The sequence below is a fragment of the Bufo gargarizans genome, chromosome 3 (assembly GCF_014858855.1).
Source record: "Bufo gargarizans isolate SCDJY-AF-19 chromosome 3, ASM1485885v1, whole genome shotgun sequence".
Lineage (NCBI taxonomy): Eukaryota > Metazoa > Chordata > Amphibia > Anura > Bufonidae > Bufo > Bufo gargarizans.
In genome coordinates, this window is record NC_058082.1 from 29,607,254 (window position 1) to 29,622,975 (window position 15,722).

The window sequence follows — 15,722 nt, forward strand, 5'->3', positions numbered from 1 at the left end:
TGTATATAGAAATAAACGCCTACGGGAAAACAGCATATACATAAAATATCAGCATCACATAAGTAGTGGAAGGAAAAAATTATAGAAAAATCACAAAATTTTAAAAAAATCTAATAAAGGTCAAAATAAAAAGGGGTTAGATGAACATAAAAAATTGTGAAAATGGAGCAAAAAAATGAAAATGAGAGAGATAATCTGAACAAATATGAAAAAGAAAAAATGAAAAAGATTCATTAAGACAATGAAAGTAAAAAGAAACTAAAAATAAATAGAAGTCAATGATGTTGGGAAGAATAAACAAAAATTTAAAATTGCCCAAAGGATATCCTATTGCGGCAGTAGGAGTGGTCCAATAAGGTTAAATGGCCTGTGAATGAGAAATATTATAGGTTATATCATTGCATCATATAATTGACACATATTTACATAGTTTCACAGGAAAGCCTGGAGAATATGACCGTGTCCACGTATTATGTTCAGAACCTTTTGGGCACACGGGTGGGATGTGTGCACAAAAGGGATCCTTTTGGGTTGTTGTAGGGGTTTCAATGGTTCGGTTAAGAATATGTGGTGGATAGCCCCGTTCTAGGAATCTGGTTTTCATTTATGCGTTGACCCCTTGTTGTTTCTTCTTGTACTATCCTATGCACCCTGTGTAATTGGGAACCTGGTAGTGTTGTTGTTTTTTTTTAGTACTTGGAGGGTGTAAACTGGTGTAGTGCTGTAAATTATTGCAATCGGTCAGTTTCTTGTTTAGATCAGTGGTCAAAATGCCATGTTCATCTTTAGTGACAATAGTGTCTAGGAAACTAATGGATAGTGAGTCGTAATAGAGAGTGAATTGCAGCTCTGGATAAATCGAGTTCAGAGTCTGCCATGTGTAGTAGGGCTGCACGATATATTGAAAAAATAATCGAATCGCGATAATCGCCAAATGCAATATGGCGATTTGGCCAACCCGAAAATGCCGCGATTATATATGAAGGGGCCCCGCGCACATAACTGGCTTTGTGTGTAAAGTATTTTACTACTGTGTGAAACAAGCTCTCTCCGACTCCTATTGATAAAATGGCCAGCCTCTGTACTCACTATTACGATGAATGCACTGCAGCGAGCGGCAGCGAGCAGGCCGGCGCGTGACTGACGTCACTTAGTAACGCTCCTGCTTCCTGAAGTGGGAGGAGCGTTACTAAGTGACGTCAGTCACGCGCCGGCCTGCTCGCTGCAGTGCATTCATAGTACTGTGACAGTGAGTACAGAGGCTGGCCATTTTATCAATAGGAGAGAGCTCGTTTCACACAGTAGTAAAATACCTTACACACACAGCCAGTTATGTGCGCAGTTTAGGACACATAGGGCCATGAGGGAGACCAGCATAAGATGCTATGTGTGTGTCTTATGCTGGCCCCCTCATGGCCCTATGTGTCATAGCACACATCCCCTATAACAGTGCCACCCACAAGTCCCCCCATAAGTGTCCTCCACAGATTCCCCCCATAACGGCGTCCTCCACAGATTCCCCCCATAACGGCGTCCTCCACAGATTCCCCCCATAACGGCGTCCTCCACAGATTCCCCCCATAACGGCGTCCTCCACAGATTCCCCCCATAACGGCGTCCTCCACAGATTCCCCCCATAACGGCGTCCTCCACAGATTCCCCCCATAACGGCGTCCTCCACAGATTCCCCCCATAACGGCGTCCTCCACAGATTCCCCCCATAACGGCGTCCTCCACAGATCCCCCACATAACAGCGTCCTCCACAGATCCCCCACATAACAGTGCGTCCTCCACAGATCCCCCACATAACAGTGCGTCCTCCACAGATCCCCCCCATAACAGTGCGTCCTCCACAGATCCCCCACATAACAGTGCGTCATACCCAGCCGCGTCAGCAGGTCATATGGGAAAATCCAAGCAAATAGACCTCTAGCACAATTCCCTTAAAATATCGCATCGCATATCGTTATCGCAATTTTTAGGGCCCTAATCGCAATCGCACAAAATTCCCATATCGTGCAGCCCTAATGTGTAGTGAAGGACAGATATATGAGTATTCTCAAAATCATCCATGTAACAGTTTGCATAAGGCGGTGCTACATTTGATCCCATAGCTGTCCCCTGTTTCTGGGTGAAATATTCGTCCTGGAGCAGAAAAAAGTTGTGAACACCAGTTCTAAAAGTTCTCTGCAGAGGTGAATTATCTGTATGAAGATCTGTGGTGGACTCTAGCAATTTTTGTGTAGCTCTGAGGCCCTTTTGATGTTTTATAGATGTATACAGACTAGATACGTCCCAGGTCACTAGAATGGAATCTGGTGGTAGTGGTTCCAGATTTCTGATAATGGTCAAAAATGATGAGGTATCTAGTAGGATGGATCTAGTATTCTTAACCCTTTCATGACCAAGGGTCATTGATGCCCTCATGTCCAGGTCAAAATTTACAGTTCTGGTATGCACTGTTTTAAATAATAATATCCTTACAAGTACTTTGCATATCACAGTATTTTTACTTAATTTTTTCCAAGACACACAGGGTATTTATTTTCTTGACTGATTTCATAATTTACCGTATTTTTTGCTTTATAAGACGCACCTAGTTTTTTGAGGAGGAAAATAAGAAAAAAAATATTTTGAACCAAAATGTGTGCTTTTGGTGGATTTTGAACTAATGGTCTGGGGATGACACTGTTATGGGGGACCTGTGGATGGCACACTGTTATGGGGGACCTGTGGATGGCACAATGTTATGGGGGACCTGTGGATGACGCACTGTTATGGGGGACCTGTGGATGACGCACTGTTATGGGGGACCTGTGGATGACGCACTGTTATGGGGGACCTGTGGATGACGCACTGTTATGGGGGACCTGTGGATGACGCACTGTTATGGGGGACCTGTGGATGACGCACTGTTATGGGGGACCTGTGGATGACGCACTGTTATGGGGGACCTGTGGATGACGCACTGTTATGGGGGATCTGTGGATGACGCACTGTTATGGGGGATCTGTGGATGACGCACTGTTATGGGGGATCTGTGGATGACGCACTGTTATGGGGGATCTGTGGATGACGCACTGTTATGGGGGATCTGTGGATGACGCACTGTTATGGGGGATCTGTGGATGACGCACTGTTATGGGGGATCTGTGGATGACGCACTGTTATGGGGGATCTGTGGATGACGCACTGTTATGGGGGATCTGTGGATGACGCACTGTTATGGGGGATCTGTGGATGACGCACTGTTATGGGGGATCTGTGGATGACGCACTGTTATGGGGGATGTGTGCTGTGACACATAGGGCCATGAGGGGGGCCAGCAGAAGATGCTATATGTGTGGGTGACACACATATAGCATCTGATGCTGGTCCCCCTCATGGCCCTATGTTTCACAGCATTACAGAACTTTATTCTTTGTATGTAAAATCTTTCATTAATCCTGAATCAATCGCTCTCCTTTTGATAAACTAGCCTAATTGCCTGCATCACTACTCACTATGAATGTAGCGTGCGGTCCCTCCGGCGCATGACTTCATCCTGCTTCATTAATGAAGTGGGAGGAGCCTGACGTCAGTCACACATGCCGGCCGGACCGCAAGCTGCCTTCATAGTGAGTACTGATGCAGGCGATTAGGCTAGTTTATCAAAAGGAGGGCGATTGATTCAGGATTAATGAAAGATTTTACATACAAAGAGACTTCTGTGCGCGGGGCCCGGTGTAATACAGTGACTGCACCGGGCCCCGCTGTGAGTTGCCTCCAGCCCCTCCTCCCTCCCCGCACTGTGACTGATGTATCGCCGGCCACACTGTGCAGCATAGCGGGGCCGGCGATATATCCGTGTCAGCCCTGTAAAAAAAAAAAAAGTAAACCATCGTTTTATAAGATGCACTGTCATTCCCCCCCCCCCTCTTTTGGGGGAAAAAAAGTGCGTCTAATAAAGCAAAAAATACGGTACTGTGCTTTTTTTAATTATTATTATGAGCAGAGAAATGGCAAAGAGTTTTTATTTATTTTTTACTTTTGTTAATTTGGCCACTTCACTCCCTTGATTAGTAGTACAAATGCAAATATTGATACTAAAATATATTACCTTACTGATCTGGATGTATAGAATATCTGAATTGTGTACGTCGCCCACTACCAGGGCACTTTATGGCGCCCAGAAGTAAAGGCTTTAACCACTTCAGCCCCGCTAGGTGAAACCCCCTTCATGACCAGAGCACTTTTTACACTTCTGCACTACACTCCTTTCACCGTTTATCGCTCGGTCATGCAACTTACCACCCAAATGAATTTTACCTCCTTTTCTTCTCACTAATGGAGCTTTCATTTGGTGGTATTTTATTGCTGCTGACATTTTTACTTTTTTTGTTATTAATCAAAATGTAACGATTTTTTTGCAAAAAAATGACATTTTTCACTTTCAGCTGTAAAATTTTGCAAAAAAAACGACATCCATATATAAATTTTTCGCCAAATTTATTGTTCTACATGTCTTTGATAAAAAAAAAATGTTTGGGCAAAAAAAAAATGGTTTGGGTAAAAGTTATAGCGTTTACAAACTATGGTACAAAAATGTGAATTTCCGCTTTTTGAAACAGCTCTGACTTTCTGAGCACCTGTCATGATTCCTGAGGTTCTACAATGCCCAAACAGTAGAAAACCCCCACAAATGACCCCATTTCGGAAAGTAGACACCCTAAGGTATTCGCTGATGGGCATAGTGAGTTCATAGAACTTTTTATTTTTTGTCACAAGTTAGCGGAAAATGATGATGATTTTTATTTTTCTTACAAAGTCTCATATTCCACTAACTTGCGACAAAAAATAAAAAATTCTAGGAACTCGCCATGCCCCTCACGGAATACCTTGGGGTGTCTTCTTTCCAAAATGGGGTCACTTGTGGCGTAGTTATACTGCCCTGGCAATTTAGGGGCCCAAATGTGTGAGAAGAACTTTGCAATCAAAATGTGTAAAAAATGACCGGTGAAATCCAAAAGGTGCACTTTGGAATATGTGCCCCTTTGCCCACCTTGGCAGCAAAAAAGTGTGACACATCTGGTATCGCCGTACTCAGGAGAAGTTGGGGAATGTGTTTTGGGGTGTTATTTTACATATACCCATGCTGGGTGAGAAAAATATCTTGGTCAAATGCCAACTTTGTATAAAAAAATGGGAAAAGTTGTCTTTTGCCAAGATATTTCTCTCATCCAGCATGGGTATATGTAAAATGACACCCCAAAACACATTCCCCAACTTCTCCTGAGTACGGCGATACCAGATGTGTCACACTTTTTTGCTGCCAAGGTGGGCAAAGGGGCCCATATTCCAAAGTGCACCTTTCAGATTTTGCAGGCCATTTTTTACACATTTTGATTGCAAGGTACTTCTCACACATTTGGGCCCCTAAATTGCCAGGGCAGTATAACTACGCCACAAGTGACCCCATTTTGGAAAGAAGACACCCCAAGGTGTTCCGTGAGGGGCATGGCGAGTTCCTAGAATTTTTAATTTTTTGTCACAAGTTAGCGGAAAATGATGATTTTTATTTTTTTCTCTTTTTTCCTTACAAAGTCTCATATTTCACTAACTTGCGACAAAAAATAAAAAATTCTAGGAACTCGCCATGCCCCTCACGAAATACCTTGGGGTGTCTTCTTTCCAAAATGGGGTCACTTGTGGCGTAGTTATACTGCCCTGGCAATTTAGGGGCCCAAATGTGTGAGAAGAACTTTGCAATCAAAATCTGTAAAAAATGGCCTGCAAAATCTGAAAGGTGCACTTTGGAATATGTGCCCCTTTGCCCACCTTGGCAGCAAAAAAGTGTGACACATCTGGTATCGCCGTACTCAGGAGAAGTTGGGGAATGTGTTTTGGGGTGTCATTTTACATATACCCATGCTGGATGAGAGAAATATCTTGGCAAAAGACAACTTTTCCCATTTTTTTATACAAAGTTGGCATTTGACCAAGATATTTTTCTCACCCAGCATGGGTATATGTAAAATGATACCCCAAAACACATTCCCCAACTTCTCCTGAGTACGGCGATACCAGATGTGTGACACTTTTTTGCTGCCAAGGTGGGCAAAGGGGTACATATTCCAAAGTGCACCTTTCGGATTTCACCGGTCATTTTTTACACATTTTGATTGCAAAGTTCTTCTCACACATTTGGGCCCCTAAATTGCCAGGGCAGTATAACTACGCCACAAGTGACCCCATTTTGGAAAGAAGACACCCCAAGGTGTTCCGTGAGGGGCATGGCGAGTTCCTAGAATTTTTTTTTTTTTGTCGCAAGTTAGTGGAATATGAGACTTTGTAAGGAAAAAAGAAAAAAAAAGAAAAATCATCATTTTCCGCTAACTTGTGACAAAAAATAAAAAATTCTAGGAACTCGCAGTGCCCCTCACGGAATACCTTGGGGTGTCTTCTTTCCAAAATGGGGTCACTTGTGGCGTAGTTATAGTGCCCTGGCAATTTAGGGGCCCAAATGTGTGAGAAGTACCTTGCAATCAAAATCTGTAAAAAATGGCCTGCGAAATCTGAAAGGTGCACTTTGGAATATGTGCCCCTTTGCCCACCTTGGCTGCAAAAAAGTGTGACACATCTGGTATCGCCGTACTCAGGAGAAGTTGGGGAATGTGTTTTGGGGTGTCATTTTACATATACCCATGCTGGGTGATAGAAATATCTTGTCAAAAGACAACTTTTCCTATTTTTTTATACAAAGTTGGCATTTGACCAAGATATTTTTCTCACCCAGCATGGGTATATGTAAAATGACACCCCAAAACACATTCCCCAACTTCTCCTGAGTACGGCGATACCACATGTGTGACACTTTTTTGCAGCCTAGATGCGCAAAGGGGCCCAAATTCCTTTTAGGAGGGCATTTTTAGACATTTGGATCCCAGACTTCTTCTCACACTTTCGGGCCCCTAAAAAGCCAGGGCAGTATAAATACCCCACATGTGACCCCACTTTGGAAAGAAGACACCCCAAGGTATTCAATGAGGGGCCTGGCGAGTTCCTAGAAATTTTTTATTTTTTGCATATGTTAGCGGAAATTGATTTTTTTGGTTTTTTTCTCACAAAGTCTCACTTTCCGCTAACTTAGGACAAAAATTTCAATCTTTCATGGACTCAATATGCCCCTCAGCGAATACCTTGGGGTGTCTTCTTTCCGAAATGGGGTCACATGTGGGGTATTTATACTGCCCTGGCTTTTTAGGGGCCCTAAAGCGTGAGAAGAAGTCTGGAATATAAATGTCTAAAAATGTTTACGCATTTGGATTCCGTGAGGGGTATGGTGCGTCCATGGGAGATTTTATTTTTTGACACAAGTTAGTGGAATATGAGACTTAGTAAGAAAAAACAAAAACAAAAAAAAAAATTCCGCTAACTTGTGCCAAAAAAAATGTCTGAATGGAGCCTTACAGGGGGGGTGATCAATGACAGGGGGGGTGATCAATGACAGGGGGGGTGATCAATGACAGGGGGGTAATCACCCATATAGACTCCCGGATCACCCCCCTGTCATTGATCACCCCCCTGGTAAGGCTCCATTCAGACGTCCGTATAATTTTTACGGATCCATGGATCGGATCCGCAAAACACATGCGGACGTCTGAATGGAGCCTTACAGGGGGGTTATCAATGACAGGGGGTGATCAGGGTGATCACCCCCCTGTCACTGATCACCCCCCCTGTAAGGCTCCATTCAGACATCCGCATGATTTTTTACGGATCCATGGATACATGGATCGGATCCACAAAAAACATGCGGACGTCTGAATGGAGCCTTACAGGGGGGTGATCAATGACAGGCGGGTGATCAGGGTGATCACCCCCCTGTCACGGATCACCCCCCCTGTAAGGCTCCATTCAGACATCCGCATGATTTTTTACGGATCCATGGATACATGGATCGGATCCACAAAAAACATGCGGACGTCTGAATGGAGCCTTACAGGGGGGTTATCAATGACAGGGGGTGATCAGGGTGATCACCCCCCTGTCACGGATCACCCCCCCTGTAAGGCTCCATTCAGACATCCGCATGATTTTTTACGGATCCATGGATACATGGATCGGATCCACAAAAAACATGCGGACGTCTGAATGGAGCCTTACAGGGGGGTTATCAATGACAGGGTGTGATCAGGGTGATCAGCCCCCTGTCACGGATCACCCCCCCTGTAAGGCTCCATTCAGACATCCGCATGATTTTTTACGGATCCATGGATACATGGATCGGATCCACAAAAAACATGCGGACGTCTGAATGGAGCCTTACAGGGGGGTTATCAATGACAGGGGGTGATCAGGGTGATCACCCCCCTGTCACGGATCACCCCCCCTGTAAGGCTCCATTCAGACATCCGCATGATTTTTTACGGATCCATGGATACATGGATCGGATCCACAAAAAACATGCGGACGTCTGAATGGAGCCTTACAGGGGGGTTATCAATGACGGGGTGATCAGGGTGATCACCCCCCTGTCACGGATCACCCCCCCTGTAAGGCTCCATTCAGACATCCGCATGATTTTTTACGGATCCATGGATACATGGATCGGATCCACAAAAAACATGCGGACGTCTGAATGGAGCCTTACAGGGGGGTTATCAATGACAGGGGGTGATCAGGGTGATCACCCCCCTGTCACGGATCACCCCCCCTGTAAGGCTCCATTCAGACATCCGCATGATTTTTTACGGATCCATGGATACATGGATCGGATCCACAAAAAACATGCGGACGTCTGAATGGAGCCTTACAGGGGGGTTATCAATGACAGGGGGTGATCAGGGTGATCACCCCCCTGTCACGGATCACCCCCCCTGTAAGGCTCCATTCAGACATCCGCATGATTTTTTACGGATCCATGGATACATGGATCGGATCCACAAAAAACATGCGGACGTCTGAATGGAGCCTTACAGGGGGGTTATCAATGACAGGGTGTGATCAGGGTGATCAGCCCCCTGTCACGGATCACCCCCCCTGTAAGGCTCCATTCAGACATCCGCATGATTTTTTACGGATCCATGGATACATGGATCGGATCCACAAAAAACATGCGGACGTCTGAATGGAGCCTTACAGGGGGGTTATCAATGACAGGGGGTGATCAGGGTGATCACCCCCCTGTCACGGATCACCCCCCCTGTAAGGCTCCATTCAGACATCCGCATGATTTTTTACGGATCCATGGATACATGGATCGGATCCACAAAAAACATGCGGACGTCTGAATGGAGCCTTACAGGGGGGTTATCAATGACGGGGTGATCAGGGTGATCAGCCCCCTGTCACGGATCACCCCCCCTGTAAGGCTCCATTCAGACATCCGCATGATTTTTTACGGATCCATGGATACATGGATCGGATCCACAAAAAACATGCGGACGTCTGAATGGAGCCTTACAGGGGGGTTATCAATGACAGGGGGTGATCAGGGTGATCACCCCCCTGTCACGGATCACCCCCCCTGTAAGGCTCCATTCAGACATCCGCATGATTTTTTACGGATCCATGGATACATGGATCGGATCCACAAAAAACATGCGGACGTCTGAATGGAGCCTTACAGGGGGGTTATCAATGACGGGGTGATCAGGGTGATCACCCCCCTGTCACGGATCACCCCCCCTGTAAGGCTCCATTCAGACATCCGCATGATTTTTTACGGATCCATGGATACATGGATCGGATCCACAAAAAACATGCGGACGTCTGAATGGAGCCTTACAGGGGGGTTATCAATGACAGGGGGTGATCAGGGTGATCACCCCCCTGTCACGGATCACCCCCCCTGTAAGGCTCCATTCAGACATCCGCATGATTTTTTACGGATCCATGGATACATGGATCGGATCCACAAAAAACATGCGGACGTCTGAATGGAGCCTTACAGGGGGGTTATCAATGACAGGGGGTGATCAGGGTGATCACCCCCCTGTCACGGATCACCCCCCCTGTAAGGCTCCATTCAGACATCCGCATGATTTTTTACGGATCCATGGATACATGGATCGGATCCACAAAAAACATGCGGACGTCTGAATGGAGCCTTACAGGGGGGTTATCAATGACAGGGTGTGATCAGGGTGATCAGCCCCCTGTCACGGATCACCCCCCCTGTAAGGCTCCATTCAGACATCCGCATGATTTTTTACGGATCCATGGATACATGGATCGGATCCACAAAAAACATGCGGACGTCTGAATGGAGCCTTACAGGGGGGTTATCAATGACAGGGGGTGATCAGGGTGATCACCCCCCTGTCACGGATCACCCCCCCTGTAAGGCTCCATTCAGACATCCGCATGATTTTTTACGGATCCATGGATACATGGATCGGATCCACAAAAAACATGCGGACGTCTGAATGGAGCCTTACAGGGGGGTTATCAATGACGGGGTGATCAGGGTGATCACCCCCCTGTCACGGATCACCCCCCCTGTAAGGCTCCATTCAGACATCCGCATGATTTTTTACGGATCCATGGATACATGGATCGGATCCACAAAAAACATGCGGACGTCTGAATGGAGCCTTACAGGGGGGTTATCAATGACAGGGGGTGATCAGGGTGATCACCCCCCTGTCACGGATCACCCCCCCTGTAAGGCTCCATTCAGACATCCGCATGATTTTTTACGGATCCATGGATACATGGATCGGATCCACAAAAAACATGCGGACGTCTGAATGGAGCCTTACAGGGGGGTTATCAATGACAGGGGGTGATCAGGGTGATCACCCCCCTGTCACGGATCACCCCCCCTGTAAGGCTCCATTCAGACATCCGCATGATTTTTTACGGATCCATGGATACATGGATCGGATCCACAAAAAACATGCGGACGTCTGAATGGAGCCTTACAGGGGGGTTATCAATGACGGGGTGATCACCCCCCTGTCACGGATCACCCCCCCTGTAAGGCTCCATTCAGACATCCGCATGATTTTTTACGGATCCATGGATACATGGATCGGATCCACAAAAAACATGCGGACATCTGAATGGAGCCTTACAGGGGGGTGATCAATGACAGGGGGTGATCAGGGAGTGTATATGGGTGATCACCCCCCTGTAAGGCTCCATTCAGACGTCCGCATGTGTTTTGCGGATCCGATCCATGTATCCATGGATCCGTAAAAATCATGCGGACGTCTGAATGGAGCCTTACAGGGGGGTGATCAGTGACAGGGGGGTGATCAATGACAGGGGGTGATCAGGGAGTGTATATGGGTGATCACCCGCCTGTCATTGATCACCCCCCTGTAAGGCTCCATTTAGACGTCCGTATGCGTTTTGCGGATCCGATCCATGTATCCGTGGATCCGTAAAAATCATACGGACGTCTGAACGGAGCCTGACAGGGGGGTGATCAATGACAGGGCGGTGATCAATGACAGGGGGGTGATCAGGGAGTTTATATGGGGTGATCATGGGTGATCAGGGGTTTATAAGGGGTTAATAAGTGACGGGGGGGGGGGTGTAGTGTAGTGTAGTGTGGTGTTTGGTGGGACTGTACTGACCTACCTGAGTCCTCTGGTGGTCGATCCTAACAAAAGGGACCACCAGAGGACCAGGTAGGAGGTATATTAGACGCTGTTATGAAAACAGCGTCTAATATACCTGTTAGGGGTTAAAAAATTCGGATCTCCAGCCTGCCAGCGAGCGATCGCCGCTGGCATGCTGGAGATCCACTCGCTTACCTTCCGTTCCTGTGAGCGCGCGCGCCTGTGTGCGCGCGTTCACAGGAAATCTCGCGTATCGCGAGATGACGCGTATATGCGTGACTGTGCGCCAGCCTGCCACCTCCGGAACGCACATGTGCGTTAGGCGGTCCGGAGGTGGTTAAAGTGCCATTTTTTTTCCATAGGCCATTAGATAGCAGCATGTTGTCTTTGCAGTGGCCCTATGCAGCCAAAACGTTTAAAAAGCACCTAAAAAGGAATACTACTGAGTAAAATAGACATCCTAAAGTATTCAACGAGGGGTATATTGTAAAATTGACATTTTTCATTTTTCTCCACTTTTGGAAGATGGAACAAAAAATAAAAAAACAGCATTTTTTCACTTTGCTGCTAATTTAGCCCAAATTACTGCAAACATGCTGAAAGCTGTCAAGAAAAAGGACCCCAATATCAATGCGGGAAACACTCCTGCAAAAAAACACCCCAATTGTGTACGTCACCCACTCTTAATGCATTTTATGGTGCCCAGAAGCAAAGGCATACCTTTCAGCTTAGATACCAGCATGCTGTCTTTGCAATGGCCATATGCAGCAGAAATGTGTAAACACCTAAAAAGGACATGACGAGGGTATTGGTTATTCCTCGTTCGCCACCTCCATTCACCTTAATAGCCCCCTTCTAAACCCCCCCCTTTTCCACCATTACACCTCCCCGCCACTGAGCCCCATACCCAATAAAACACAGACCACCAGCTGGAAATGTAATGGCCACAGCAGCCGTTTATTAAATAACAATTACAACATAACATACATAATACTGTAAACCCCCAATGGGGGGAGGTCCTTGAAGCCCCAAACATCGAGCTGCCGAACCAGGGTAAGCCATTCTTGCCTCCAGCCGTAACGCCCAGCTCAAAGGCACCACCGAATGACCCCCCCCCCCCCCCCCCTTGATTCACCACAACCTCTCGGTCCACCTGGGAGTCCAGCCCCAACCGTGGGGCCCCCCCAATGGTCCTCAGATTCCACCATGACCAACTCCAAGGACCCCCCACCGCCACCAACGCCCGGACTTGACCACCTCAACTCTGGGCGTCCCTCCACAACCTCAGGGCCACCTCAATGCCCTCCTGCAGCACCAAACTCCACATATCCAACCCCACCGCATTCAGATGCACTCCATCCGACCTCCAAAAAACCCCTACTCCAGCCTCCAACTCCCTATGCCTCACTACAACCGCCCCGTTCCTTGCCATAAAACACCCTATCGCCCTATTCACCTTCACCCTCGCCTTATTCACCGCATCCACCGACCGCGCCTCCCTCCACACCTGCCAAGGAACAATGTCAGACCATACGGTCACCATACCCGGAAACAAATACCACAACCGCAAGAAATCCCATTTGACCTCCTTAACCACTCCAGGACCGCCGTACGCAGGATTGCGTCCTGCCGGCGGCCCTGCTCTTCTGGGTGGACGCATATACGCGTCCTCCCGCGAGAGCCGAGATTTCCTGTGAACGCGCGCACACAGGCGCGCGCACTCACAGGAACGGAAGGTAAGCGAGTGGATCTCCAGCCTGCCAGCGGCGATCGTTCGCTGGCAGGCTGGAGATGTGATTTTTTTAACCCCTAACAGGTATATTAGACGCTGTTTTGATAACAGCGTCTAATATACCTGCTACCTGGTCCTCTGGTGGTCCCTTTTGTTAGGATCGACCACCAGAGGACACAGGCAGCTCAGTAAAGTAGCACCAAACACCACTACACTACACTACACCCCCCCTGTCACTTATTAACCCTTTATGAACCACTGATCACCCCAAATAGACTCCCTGATCACCCCCCTGTCATTGATCACCCCCCTGTAAGGCTCCATTCAGACGTCCGCATGATTTTTACGGATACATGGATCGGATCCGCAAAACACATGCGGACGTCTGAATGGAGCCTTACAGGGGGGTGATCAATGACAGAGGGGTGATCACCCATATACACTCCCTGATCACCCCCTGTCATTGATCACCCCCTGTAAGGCTCCATTCAGACGTCCGCATGATTTTTACGGATACATGGATCGGATCCGCAAAACACATGCGGACGTCTGAATGGAGCCTTACAGGGGGGTGATCAATGACAGAGGGGTGATCACCCATATACACTCCCTGATCACCCCCTGTCAGTGATCACCCCCTGTAAGGCTCCATTCAGACGTCTGCATGATTTTTACGGATACATGGATCGGATCCGCAAAACACATGCGGACGTCTGAATGGAGCCTTACAGGGGGGTGATCAATGACAGAGGGGTGATCACCCATATACACTCCCTGATCACCCCCTGTCATTGATCAAACTCCCTGTAAGGCTCCATTCAGACGTCCGCATGTGTTTTGCGGATCCGATCCATGTATCCGTAAAAATCATACGGACGTCTGAATGGAGCCTTACAGGGGGGTGATCAATGACAGGGGGTGATCAGGGAGTGTATATGGGTGATCACCCCCCTGTCATTGATCACCCCCCTGTAAGGCTCCATTCAGACGTCCGCATGTGTTTTGCGGATCCGATCCGTGGATCCGTAAAAATCATACGGATGTCTGAATGGAGCCTTACCAGGGGGGTGATCAGGGAGTCTATATGGGTGATCACCCCCCTGTCATTGATCACCCAGTCATTGATCACCCCCCTGTCATTGATCACCCCCCCCCCGTAAGGCTCCATTCAGACATTTTTTTTGGCCCAAGTTAGCGGAAATATATATATATTTTTTTGTTTGTTTTTTCTTACAAAGTCTCATATTCCACTAACTTGTGTCAAAAAATAAAATCTCACATGAACTCACCATACCCCTCACGGAATCCAAATGCGTAAAAAATTTTAGACATTTATATTCCAGACTTCTTCTCACGCTTTAGGGCCCCTAAAAAGCCAGGGCAGTATAAATACCCCACATGTGACCCCATTTCGGAAAGAAGACACCCCAAGGTATTCGCTGAGGGGCATATTGAGTCCATGAAATATTGAAATTTTTGTCCTAAGTTAGCGGAAAGTGAGACTTTGTGAGAAAAAAATAAAAATAAAAAATCAATTTCCGCTAACTTATGCAAAAAAATTAAAATTCTATGAACTCGCCATGCCCCTCATTGAATACCTTGGGGTGTCTTCTTTCCAAAATGGGGTCACGTGGGGTATTTATACTGCCCTGGCATGCTAGGGGCCCTAAAGCGTGAGAAGAAGTCTGGCATCCAAATGTCAAAAAATGCCCTCCTAAAAGGAATATGTGCCCCTTTGCCCACCTTGGCTGCAAAAAAGTGTCACACATCTGGTATCGCCGTACTCAGGAGAAGTTGGGGAATGTGTTTTGGGGTGTCATTTTACATACACCCATGCTGGGTGAGAGTAATATCTTGGTCAAATGCCAACTTTGTATTAAAAAAATGGGAAAAGTTGTCTTTTGCCAAGATATTTATCTCACCCAGCATGGGTATATGTAAAATGAAACCCCAAAACACATTCCCCAACTTCTCCTGAGTACGGCGATACCAGATGTGTGACACTTTTTTGATGCCAAGGTGGGCAAAGGGGCACATATTCCAAAGTGCACCTTTCGGATTTCACAGGCCATTTTTTACAGATTTTGATTGCAAAGTACTTCTCACACATTTGGGCCCCTAAATTGCCAGGGCAGTATAACTACCCCACAAGTGACCCCATTTTAGAAAGAAGACACCCCAAGGTATTCCGTGAGGGGCACGGCGAGTTCCTAGAATTTTTTATTTTTTGTCACAAGTTAGCGGAAAATGATGATTTTTTATTTTTATTTTTTTTTCCTTACAAAGTCTCATATTCCACTAACTTGCGACAAAAAATAAAACATTCTAGGAACTCGCCATGCCCCTCACGGAATACCTTTGGGGTGTCTTCTTCCCAAAATGGGGTCACTTGTGGCGTAGTTATACTGCCCTGGCAATTTAGGGGCCCAAATGTGTG